Below are 13,682 nucleotides of genomic sequence, written 5' to 3' on the forward strand. Positions count from 1 at the left end.
TTTATTTCACGGAGACATTTTTAAAATGAAAAACTTCTTATTATAATAAGAACACTAGCAAGTACGGCTACGGAACTAATGTCTGTTTAGTTTCACCTTTGAACCTAGTACCTTCACGTCCTTTCCTTTATCAGTCCTTTTTCTTTCATCGTTATCTCGAATTTCATAACAACGGAAGCCATTTTTTATTTTTTTTTCGTTCATAAGTCTCATCGGACGCATGGAAAGTGTTTTTACTACACTACACACGGAGAATGTAAAACTACCTTAACCGTCTTTTGTAGGTTGAGGAAGGGGGGGGGGGGGGTGGTTGTGTGGGAGGTAAGGGGGGGGGGAGACGACTGGGAGTGTTGTATATGATAGCTCTAGGCGGCCGCTTCCTGGTCCCAATTCTACCGTTGTAAATGTTTACATGTGGAGGTAAATAGAAGGAGTTTAAAGTAACTTTTCCCTCCCCGATTGTGCTCGAGGTTCGTGAGTGCTTGGCCCTGAGTTTAACAGGAAATGTAGTCATTTCGGTGAACTCAAGTTTTGGATTCACCGTAAAGATTTGGCTTCGGTTTCAAAAATTGACTTCAGTTTTAAAATTTTGGCTTCGGCTTTTAACTTTTGGCTTCGTTTTTTTTTAATATCGACGTTATTTTTAAAATAGTGCTTCAGTTTTTTTTATTCGAGAGGATGAAAACGCTTCTTTCTACGCACTCTGAATATAAATTGCTTACATGCTTATTATAAGCACCATTTCTACGGTATTTTTTAAATTGAAAGATCTTGTACCTAAATAATAAAAATAATAAAAAAAAATAACCCATTTTCATACCGGATAGTAAGAAAATTTATGTTTAAAACTAGTTATCTTATCTTGCCCGTGTCGACGCTAACGCCGTATAGCCCGATACACCACAGGAATAATCGTTCCAAAGTACGCCCGGCTTTTATTAATTAGCGGAAACTAATGTCATGAGGGATAGATGTTTAAATAAGACTTAGCTTTTAAAGGGAGCAAACACTTCACACGGCTTAGGTTAGGTATGTTGGGTGGGGAGGTGTGTGTGTGTGTGGGGGGGGGGGGGGGGTGTAGGCCGGTTGTTGTGGATTCTAGATCTGCCCTCTCTTGCCCCATGCAGGGCCAACGTAGAGCTACTGCTAAGATCTGTATCTGGGCTATCCTAAAACGTGGTGGGTTTGCAGCTTTGTTTAATTGTGTTTGCTTTTTAACACATATTTTTTTGACATTGGTTTCTGAGGCGTGGTCTCTTTGTAGCACTACAGATAGTCTTGCTCTGTCTTCTTCCTTGCAGAATACCCAAGGTGTCGCGCCAATATATCTACTTGTATTTATCCAAGCTTTTCATCTTCTTGCATGTCGCCGTCTTAGGTTTCTGAATAGTCGCATAGAGTAATATTCTTAATTCTGAATGTCGGACCACTTTAAAATTGAAATTGCTTTAGTCAGTTAAAATTTTTCAGCAGTTCTTGTCATTTAAGTCATATCCCCCCCCCCCTTTCATCTTCATCCTTGTCACAAACTGTCAGACTATCAGAATCCCCCCGCCCCCCATCTTTTCCATGTCATGTCAAACGAGAACGGTTAAGTCAAGCCGCTCATCTGTCAACACTTGCTTAATGACTTGTTGATTGGGGTCTGCAAGCGTACATTTAGCGTAATGGGCTAATGGACAGACACTGTGGTTGTAATCTAGTAAACACAATTGGTCTGTCTCACTATTTTTATATGATAATCTATGATTTATATGATAATCTAGTTTAAACAAGTGGTATGTCTTTACTAGTGTTGCAGAATTCCAAACTTTCGAAAATCAGTTTTTACTTAACTCCGGTTGTTATATACGCATGGTGCTATGCTATTAGAAGACCACCCTCCCCTAGTAATCTAGTACCAAACCACCCAACCCTTTTGACAACTCGTGTAGTCATTACACCTTTCACAGGAAGCCACTTTATGTACCGGCAGTAGCACTTATCTAAAATTACCCACCATACCGGGATAATACTATAATAGTTAGGGCCGCTGCACCCAGGAAGATTATCTGAGGGTGTCTAGAGGATTACCACTTCATTTTCTTGTGATCGTATTTCTTCCCTTGTATGTCTATCTTCAAAAACATGAAATTTGTATTCTGTATGTAAAGACATTATTACGTTTATATGGTGATGTTAGGTAATGTCGAAGACCTTGCTAACCAGTATAGAATACTGTGTAAAGTTCCCTTTTCGAACCTGACGGCCCATGGGGCAAGTGAAGTAGAGTTAACCTGTTTCTGTGAAGGGATAGTGTGGTCAGCACTATGCCCAGAATACTGTGTAGTAAAATAAAAATCAAATCAAAGAAGATATTGAATTAATTTAACGCCTGTATACAAAGCCATACAAGATTTACAGTGAACTTCTTCTCCAGGTGGAAAATTGTCAATTAGGCGCGGGTTAGATAAGAAATAGACCGCGTATAGCAGGTCCGATTTCCTTAATTGGTAATAAAACACAATCTTGGTGCTGGCATCGCCGTGCTGCGATATCAAACATATTGAATTACTGGTCTTGAACTTTAACTACCTGGTTGATAACCTGTCATTACAGCATGCAACAGAACAAGTCATCAGCGAACGGCAAAATCCCTCATTAAATAAAAAACACATAATTAAATTAACGTTTAAAAAGTATGAACTACAAACCTAACCGACTTAGACAAAAATCATTTTGAAAACCGTAACAACGATGAACCTTTAAGTACAAGTTTCAAATGTATTATCCAAAAGTCTGACATGCTAGAAGACAGACTAAAAGGCAAAAACTAAATGGCTAATCAAAAGACTAATAGACTTAACCTCACACACATATATATATATATATATATATATATATATATATATATATATATATATATATATATATATATATATATGTTTCTGTCTGTGTGACAAAAGTCTGAGGTTTGAAAGCCTCAAACACAAACCTTCACTTACAAGTTTTGTACAATCCCTGTGGCATCTACTATACCCAACACTATCCATCCTATCATTAATATTTACGACCTAAGCCACTGAGCGGAAGCCTTTTCCACCCTCTGGCGTTATATCCCCCCTGGGCTAATGAGGCGCTAATCTCACTACGGCTCCCCAAAGACCAAATGAGACCCCCGACACGCATTACCATAATTGTTCTCGATACGGAAAAGGGCAGGGGAAATAGCACCCAAGGCATGGAGCACTTTCATCATAGCTACTACAGGTTCACGGAAGCTAAATCTCCATTCCACGATGCTCCGAAAGAATTTTTCTATTCCCATTCAGTCAGGAATGCCATTGTTTTGTCGCGTTTGTTTAGCACAGAGTGTGGTTAATTGTGTCATGTGTGATGCGCAGCTCACCTTTGACCTCTACGTCATCAGCGCCACCGTCGTCCCGCGTTGTTCACCTCAACTTGTTTACAGTTTTTTTTGGCTCGAGAGTATTTTGGTCAGCTCTATACTCACTACCCCCCCCCCCCCCTTTCCTCTCATGCCACACGCGGTTTCGTAGCAAACTGTAAAGTTTGTTTGAAGGGGGGCGGGGAGAGAAAAAAAAATTAAACGTAATAGAGAACATCTGTTTTGCAAGAATTTTTTACAAAACTTTTAATCCATTGGAATTTTTGTAAACGATTTTTATTGTAAACTGTGATAGTTCTTAAGCCTTGTTTAATATTAACTGTCTTCTGAAATATACTTTGAATCGAGACATTTGTAAAAAGGATAGTTAATAAAATAGTTTGAAGTAGTACAGTGTACAAAAGAAACATGGAAAATCCCCCTCCACAAAGTAGGAATTAAAAGCTATTTTAGATGGCAGAATTTGTATCATTTATCTATTAAATTTCTTTAAAGTTTGACTATAAATACATTTTGTAATGTATTATTGACGATGATCTTTTGTCAAAGCCACGAGCTCTTCCCTCACAGTCGCACCTGTAAAAGATACGTCTGCTAGTATCACGTGGTGCAGGGATAGTGCGAGACACGGGGCTGTCGAACACTCCCAATGTTTGACTCACTAACGAGAAACGGCAGACGATAACACAACAGTGACTCGAACCGTGATGACTTTATGTATGGAAAAAAAAACGATTTCGTCCCCTGAGAATACTAAGGATGGTTCCACCTAAATGGGAAAACTCGCAATTAATTTTTTTTTAAATTATAGAACAGTTCCCGTCCCATTTAAAGAAAAAAATATTATAGAACAATTCCTTCCCCATTTCTTAATATTATTAAACAAAAATTACCTCCCCATTTAAAAAAAATTATAATACTAAAATTCCATCCCCATTTCTTAAGATTAAAAAACAAAAATTTCCTCCTTATTTTTAAAAATTAGAAAAAACAAAAATATACTTCCCCTCTGGGTGCCAAGGGTGATTTTATCTGTACTGGGAAAACTCGAGACATGTAATTTTTTTTTTATAATTGAAAAACCCTCGATGGTGATGATAATGAACATAATTCTTCGTGTCAGGACCTACAAAAACCGGAAGTTTAGGTATAGGCTATTTTTTAAAATTGCTCTACTGCACACAGATAACCAGTGGAGTCATAACCTGCCTGGTTAAATAATTTCCTACATTTTATTTTTGAAACTTTATTTCCCCCCTTGGCTATATAAATTCACTTATTACTTTTACTCAATGTTAAAAATTTAGCGTTATGTTTTGCTATAAAAATAGTTTGGCAATTTTAAATTAACCATCAGTAGTGGGTGGTTATTACAAAAATACATTCGCTAACGTACCATAAGTTAAAAATAGCCAGACTTTCTACTTGAAGTGAGCGTGTTTAGCTCAACATTCATGACCCTCGACCCGGGCCTCATTAACTTTATGCACCCGCTTACATTATAAGGTATGGTTGTTGTGAAGAGTGAATACAAACATAAGGGGGGGGGGAGCTTTAGGTAGATGGGTGATCCTCTCTCAGCGATACTGAAGTCGGAAGGAATTTTGTGCGTGGCTTTAAGTACTCACTTGATTACGCTTCGATACTGTTGATTGTGGCGGTACTGAAGGGAAAAAAATCTATTGATATAGGATCTTTTTTTGAAGACGGTCTTTCCTTTCTTCTTGTCTTCATATCGTCTAAGAGTTGTATCTATCGTGTAAATAAATAAAGCATCACCAAAAGTACCAGCCAAACACAATTTGATAAGATTTCCAGACATCAAAGCTACCTACTCGCAAACTCACCTCACCTATTCAGCCCGACTCTGTCCGGGATTTCCTTCAAAGTAACGCAGGATTTCTCTATACTTCTGGGAGATGTGTAGTCGAAATACCTAGATCTATATAAAAATGGTCATGGGTTATTGGGTACAATATAACGTATGATTTACTTTAGCCACAATTGAAGGATCAGCTTGCCCGAAAGAATTTCTGAGAAGTACGTGGGGAAAAATTCCGTGTGCAGGTTTACAAATTGTTTCCCTTTAATAGTTCTCGCATGAGTCTTGACACACAAAGGGAGATAACAAGATTAATGGCGTTACCGAAATGTGATGTTAATGTTGTTGGCTGGCAGCGAACAAAAAGGCGCGGGAAATACAGATGCATGTGTATAAGAGATTATAGGTGTATTTTTTTCCCTTTTTATTTAACTCTGCTCCACGCTAACCCGTGGCATCGTTTTTGGACAGACGCCTAAATAAACGCAAAAACACTAGACGAATGTGTAAAGAAATATTTAAAATGTTGAATGTAAAAATATAAAGGGTTCAGCTTTAGAAGGGACAGTTCTTGCCGTATTTTTGCAGCAAAAAGAATATTCTTGTTTTGAAAGTAAGCTTACGACTAGTGACTAGCCTAAACTAGGAGCAGTGTTTCTTCCAGACTTTTTTCACCGGGGGGGGGGGGGGGGGGGGCTGACACTGTTAAAAGTATATATTTTTTATATAAATTTAATTTCGTTCGGGGGGGAGGGGCGGTAGATTTCCCCCCCCCCCCCCCCGAAGAGATGCCTGGAAGAAACTCTGACTAGGAGTGGATATGGTTTCTACTGAACTAAATACTTAACACTTGGTACATCATAAAAGAAAAATATCAAACGATTTTTTAAAAGCCAAATATAATTTTCATAACAGCATAATATTTTCCAATTTCCACTTCCGCTTCCTGACACCAATTTGGCCGCTTACGGATTTAAAAATCTGGCAATGTCCCGAACAATGAACAGGCAAAGTTGTATGTCATTCAAAAGAAGATGAGGTGGGGGAAAAACGTACACAGGAGTAGTTGGAGGGCTCGCACCTGCAAAACGATGAGTCACATTTTTAGGACAGGCACCAGAAGTCTTTAAGTGTGGAATTTAAAAGGTTTTTATTTTTAAATAAAATTAGGTCAGGACTAATGGAATTTTTGTTGCCTCTAGCCTAATTAAAGAAGAAAACAGCAACGTTTTAGCTACTTGGGCGCACCATAAATATACTTTGTAATGTTAGTAAAAAACTTGGGCGAAAAATAGAACTCAACTTCTGAGAGTATATCTAACTAATAGCTACTGATTTTTTATTTTGATATTAGTAACAGCCACTTTTTATGAAATTCTTTTAAGATTTTTTTATTGATACCCGATTTTATCGTACACGATTATTTGATCTTCAATATTTTCTGATTTGTCGATTTCGTCGTAAAGGGCAAGTAACTGGTGTATTTTGATATTTTGACATTCTTTTTGTTACCTCCCTTTTAATCATATTCGATATCTGAGTCAACGGGATTCACATCTAAAATCCCCACAATTATTCTTTAACTTTGTGCATAAAATACCGACATTTATTTTTAACCTTTATTAAATCTATACACAAATGAGAAAAAACTGCGTATGGCTTGTGAATCATCCGATGGTAATTCCCCAGTATTATTTCAATATCGATGATTACAATATAAAACCCCATTAACGTTAATGTTAGTTGTTTTTTTTTTGTGTCAAATCGAAGCTGCAAATTGTTTTTCTCTTTATATTTTAAAACAACAGGGCTAGAGCTTTAATATTTCTTGCTTATTTTGTTTCTAGTTGAGGTACATAGGGAATTAGGAACGTTAGGTTTTGATTTATAATTTCTGACGAACTCTAAATTTTTATTTTTTGCTGCCCATATTTTGAGTATATTATAATTTATATTATGACTTCTGTTGGACCTCCTCACTCCACCCAGCTCTGATTGGTACCTGACTCACGTTAGGGAAACAAAGGCGGCTGGCCACATTATCTGAGGTCATTGAAACAGATGAACTCTACTTCATTCTGCCCCGTTTGTCTTGGGTACGAACGAAAAAAAAAGATAGATAATTTAATAATTTAAACTTTTAGTTCTTTTAATATTGTATTTTATTATAGTGTGTTGGATGGATTGGGGGGGGGGGGGGGGGCTGCGGAGAGGTTAGCGGCTTGTGGGGGAGGGTTGAGGTCGGTGCTTAGGGACGACTAAAATATCCCCGGGGTTGTGACTTAGCTACGGTTAAAGTCATTCTCCACATTACATGGTGGAAGTTCATGTTTTTTAAATTATGTGGAACAATTTAAAAGATGGCTATATCGCTTCATTTTTATATAAAAAATACAAACATAATAAAACCGTTTATAAAATGTTGTGTTAAAAATGTACTTTTATGAAGTCAAATTAGTAGATGTCTAAATATGCATAGTCCCTGTAATTGTTGTCCGTATTCAAAATTTTTCGTTTAATTTAAGCAAAAAAAAAAAAGAGTTAAAAAAAAAAGACTGAATATGGCAATATAAGACTAACCAAGACACAAGCAATACTTAAGCAAGAATTTTCTTTTTTTTTATATTAACTTTTTATGAAGCTCGTTTAGATTTAAATCTTTACGAGCTTCAACTCCTTTACTTACCTCCCCTTAAATGGGACATCATACACACCAGTAAATTCAACTAAAATTCTTTAATAAAGAGTTCAAGGAGACGGGGCACCTTGTTGTAGGCCATATAATTGTGTGATCTTTATCTAACCTGTTAGCCTTCTGGTCTTCAAAAGACAACTCATTTCTTACAAGGAAAACCAACGGTAGAGATCGGTTAACTTTACTTTCCCCTTTTATTCACACTTTTTTTTTCTAGAGGAAATCTTTAAATCTTAGAAACATTCAATTAATTATCATGTTTTGACGAATTTAAAATATAATTTTCTTATTTTTGAGCTGGGTTTGTGTCAGTGTTGTATTAAAAACAAGTAATTAAAAAGTCTTGTGACAATTTTAGCGCAATTTCCTTATGTTATCCAAAAATAGCTGTGTCGTAGCGTAAATCAAGAGCAGGGTTAGTAAAACCATTGGTTAGTTATTAAAACGTCTTTTATTATTTTTTTTTCAGTATTTTACATGTTTTATTTACAATAGAGTTACATGACTAAAAACCATTGCGCGCCTAGCTACTGAACGTGATGACGCAGCCATTGAACGTGATGGCGCAGCTATTGAACGTGATGACGCCTGTGGTGTGGTTGGATAAAAATGCCTACTAATTCGGTCCAAATTTTAATTAATTCAAAAAAAATTTTTTGTGACCGAACGAAAGGATATTTTTGAAAACTTTCTTCGGCAATATTGTTCTAAATTATGGCGGGAATCGATTGGTACATGTTTCAAGTCGCTAAGTGGTCTGGTTGCCGAGATATGGGCAAAAAACTGTAGTTTTTCGAGGTTTTTTGGCTTTTCCGGGAAATCCATGAAAGAAACCCGGAACTTTTATGGCCTATGTTCATCCTCGTAACTTGCTTAACAAAATTGCTTTTGGAACTAGTCCTCGATATTGCTTCGTTGAGGAGGAGATACGACTTAAAGCTGCGGACACACATTCATCCATACATTCATTCATTCATCCATCCATTCCCAGAAATGACGAGTTAATAAACGCAATTCTCCAGAATGGAAATTGCGCTAAAAATATAGAGCTGTTTCTTCTTGTCGTAGTAACTCTGATTCCACTTCATGCTTGAGTGAGTTTCTTATAAAAGAACGTAGCCATACACATTATAAAGTCAATGGAAAAATAGATTTTTTTTTTGTTGGTAAATTAAAGAGAGGCTTTAAATAGAGCATGCACTTTATGGTGCGTGTTTTTTATGGCTCTTTATACTCTGAGAAAACAAGCTTTTTTTTCCCCCTGTAAAGAGTTAATTAATTTCTGATTAAGTTCGTCTGCTTACTGTTTAGTTTATGCAATAAATTAAAAAGGACACCTTATCAAGACCATAATCTAATACTGTTTAAAAAAACACTAAAATTTTCGGTTATGCCGATGTTACGCCTTTTGTTTTGTTTAAAAAATACTATTTAATCCGCTTCTCATTTTAATTTTTTTTAAAACTATTCAAGGGAGGCAACCTGTGAATATGTGCCCAAAAGTGGTTAATTCACAAAGAAATTCATTTGTAATTTGCAAAAACTAACTGATCTTTATTTTTTTGTTTTAGGAAACATTAATATTTTATGACTGATTATATAATCTTTGTACCTCATACATTTAAAAATAAAATAATAACTTGTGTCTAGTTTACACAGTAAACCATTACCTATTTACGTACGAATTTGTATACTTTACGGACGTTCTTTTATTACAATGATTCGTTGGGTTGACTTGGACATTATCTTTGTTTGCTTAAGCCTTAAAGGCAGTCTCTTTTTTGCTAAAAATGTGTGGATAAAAGGGATACACATTCCCTCAAACATACGACGCAACACTTTAGGTAAGGAGCAAAAAAGATAAAAAGAAAATAATGATCACTTCTATGAAAAGCGAAAGAAAATATAAACATATTTTTAAAAAAATCAAAACCCCTACTATTTGAGATTAAGCTTAAGGTGCTCGTAGAACACACTATCCGGGTACACGTTTCGCAGTTTCTGTTTTATCGTCACACTTAAACATGTCTTTGTAGCACTTAAAATTTAAATATAGATGAAACTGGGATTTACGATGTATTCATTATCCCCCACCCCTCATTATTTAAACAACGATTTAATCATATCTCATTACTGAGTAACCCTCTTTCTCTCCACCCCCCCCCCCCCCCCCCCCAGTCCATTCCCTCTTCCGTGTGTGACAGCTGTGTTTTAAAATTTTAAAGACTATGATACAAATCTAAGTGTCCGACTTGTCCTTGGTGAATGACTTGTCACCTTGGTGTCAGTAAAGTTTCAGGTGTATGCAGGGTCAGGTAAACAGTAGTTACCATCAGGTGAGGTCTGGGCAAACAAAACGTCTTTACCTGTCTGTCCTCCCCGTCGTTATATTACCATGCGTGTGTACATTGTACAACCATGGCCGGGGTACAACAACGGTTACTGCTTGGTCTTCATAAAGTCATGAACATTATAAGTTTCTTGTTAATGTTCACGTTAACCTGTCTGTATTCCCTTTGTTATATTGCCATGTGTGTACATTGTACAACCATGACCGGGGTACACCAACGATTACTGCTTGGTCTGCAGAAAGTCATGAACATTATAAGTATAATATAAGTTTCTTGTTAATGTTCACGTTAACCTGTCTGTATTCCCGTCGTTATATTGCCATGTGTGTGTACATTGTACAACCATGACCGGGGTACACCAACGATTACTGCTTGGTCTGCAGAAAGTCATGAACATTATAAGTTTCTTGTTAATGTTCACGTTAACCTGCTCGTGTGGATTTTTTTTTCAAAAAATAAAAATAATTTTCACCACTTCCTTTCTATTTTCTACATCCTATTGCCTCCCCCCCCCCTCACTTTTCCTTTAAGCATTCCCTCGTCACAGTCCAAAGTTTAACAATCTCTGCCTACCCTTTTAAGCTACTCAAAACCTATGCGCGATTTTACCTCAGTGCAACACTATGAATAGTTTTATATAGAACTAAGCTTTTTTTTTTTTGTCTATGGAGAGGGGTGTTGTCAGCCTTTTTTTAAATCTTAGAAAGTAATTGATAAATAGGTTGTGTATGTCGAAAGCCTGCTATTGGCTCTTCTTACTCTTACAGAAGAGATACAAATAATTCAACATAATATTGGTATAAGGGGTCATCCATAAATGACGTCACGCTTTTTTGACGATTTTTACCTCCCCCCTTCCCCTCCGTCACACGTCGTCAGAAAAAGCCGGAACCCCCCCCCCCTAAAATGACGTCACACCTCAGCCTACAACCCCCCTAAAAATGCAGTTGAATTTTTTTTAAAAACATCGATATTTTTCTAACATCTTGTCTGAACTCTGTCAAAATAGAGTATTTTAATCAATTTTTATTACAATTTATTAAAACAGTTTTCTAAAACGCGAAATAACGTCTAAAATTAGTTTTCTAACATTGCTTTTTTTATAATGCAAAAGTGTGACGTCGCTCCATCTGGACCCCCCCCCCCCCCCCCCCCTCTCCCTCTGCCCCTCATCACACATCGTCACAAAACTACTACGAGTGTGACGTCATTTATGGACGACCCCTAAAGCAACATTACTGTTTTACATAATTCATAAAAATAACTACTTAATCATAACTATAATTTTAAATTAAATTAATTAAACACATTAAGTACTATGGGGGTACGCGATTTTAGCAACCAGCAGCCAAGTATTGCCTTGTTTAACAATGTTAATGTATGCATTTACCCGCAATATTTAAATCAACCGGTATAATACCATACATACGACAAAGATAACTCTAGCAGTCGACAAACTGGTGACGTCGTTGTTAGCTGCACGGTGAAAGTAGGTCACTTTCCGCGGTATTTATTCTCCTCCCTTTTTCATGGTATTTTATATGGAAGTAATTCATGGACGTGCTCGATATTTCTCAGTGTGTTTCTCATCTGTATAGTTTGTTGTATTTTTCAAATCTTCAAAGCGATGTGCACAACTGTTTATAAACATAGCCTGTTGGTTTTTTAAACGTTTGGCGCCGGTTTTAACTCGTATTAAACACATTTAGACTCTAGATCTATGTGCTTGTTTTTATTCTTATTAGACCTAACTAGACTAGAATCTATGGATCTATAATAATCTAGGCCTAGATTCTATATCTAGATCTGTAGACTAGTTGGTGAATAAAGATTGTGGAGTTTAGATTTGGCCAGGCCGAGATTTAAATTAAAATTGGCGGGCTTCTAGTGGAGGCCTGTTAAAAAATCTCAGGAAAGAAACCCTGACCACTGACAGTGTTTTTAAGAGCGTGTGGGACTGTTGATCCACGTATCTCAGGACCCGGCATCAATATTTGTTTAATGCCGGTAACCGGCACAAACTTATGCCGGATGATTAGGGCTATGCTGATGATACAAAATCTGATGTAGAAATCGATATCGTTGCCATCGATACATATCTATATGGAGGTAGTTCAGAGAACATTCATCATTATTATTATTGATAACATGTTTTAAAGTTCAAACTCAAACAGCCAGACATAGATCTATAATTATAAACCGTTGTTTACATCAGTATAAAGCACGCAGAGCAACTTAGCTGACATGTGCAAACCGTACACACGTACATGGGTCGGGTGTTTTAGTTTGCTCATCGTAAATATCTACCATATGTGTTCCTGCTTCTCTCAGCCTTACAACCTTAGGCCTTAGTGCTTCAATCAAGACTACTAAACTCGCGTTATAACTACTAGATTGTAAACACAACAGTTACAGTGATATATAAACGGATATATATATATATATACATATATATATATATATATATATATATATATATATATATATATATATATATATATATATATATATATATATATATATATATATATATATATATATATATATATATATATATATATGCTGCATTATAATTTCTCATGTTTCACCCCCTCCCCAACAGCGCGCATTAAGCCGTATATCTACTTTTGTACTTAAAGCCGCACTGCTTGACGTTCCTGTATTGTGGAGCTGTCTGATATTTTGCTTTCCAGTGAATAGATTAACTCCGGGATAATGGGGCTGTATAGGGAATAGACTTGGTGTCGTGTTACATTCACCAAGGGACTGGTGCACCTTTACTAGGTCTGCTTGGTTGACTTTTTTTTATACACACAAGCAATTTCTTTAGCACATTTTTGCATTCAACTTGGCTTAAAAGATTGGCATTATTAAGTTTTTTTTGTTTTTTTTTCTGAAAGTTTATTAACTTACTGAACATACGTGAATCTAAACGAGGGCAAAAGTTTTAGACAAATGTAAGCCTATCAAAATTTAATAAAGCATTTAACACCCCACCCCGCCTTAGAAAAACCCTAAATGGCCAGGACTGTTTAATTTTTGGAGTCTTTAATAAATCTCTCAGATCAAAAGGGTAGTTCACAGAGCGTTAAATTCATTAGATCTTTCATATAAAAGCTAGGCGACATTCATGTAAACAGCCAATACTGTAAACACTATAAATACTGTAAACTGTAAACACTTCTAAAGAATCGCAAATCTAAACAATCATTTCATTTAGCCAACATTCTAAGCGTTGCTGTCATTGTTTGTTTTTATAGCTTTATAAAAAAACTCACACTAGGGCCAGGGTTAACACGTTGGAAATACTTCTAATGACATGTTTTCAAATATAGACCCGTTTTTTAACACCTTGCTCCCCGTTGCTATCTCTCGACCAGCTGACCCAGTTGTTAATGCCACGGGGTGATAACGGAACCTTGGATC

General features: G+C 36.4%; 1 protein-coding gene across 3 annotated transcripts in view; it reads left to right on the top strand.

Moving 5' to 3' along the window:
- Positions 1–13,682, top strand: part of LOC131947294 (dihydropyrimidinase) — a 72,132-nt gene that overhangs the window by 43,686 nt on the left and 14,764 nt on the right. The window lies entirely within an intron of this gene.

Source organism: Physella acuta, unplaced genomic scaffold (assembly GCF_028476545.2).
Source record: "Physella acuta isolate Inbredline_101_S28 unplaced genomic scaffold, ASM2847654v3 ptg000056l, whole genome shotgun sequence".
Taxonomy (NCBI): Eukaryota; Metazoa; Mollusca; class Gastropoda; family Physidae; genus Physella; species Physella acuta.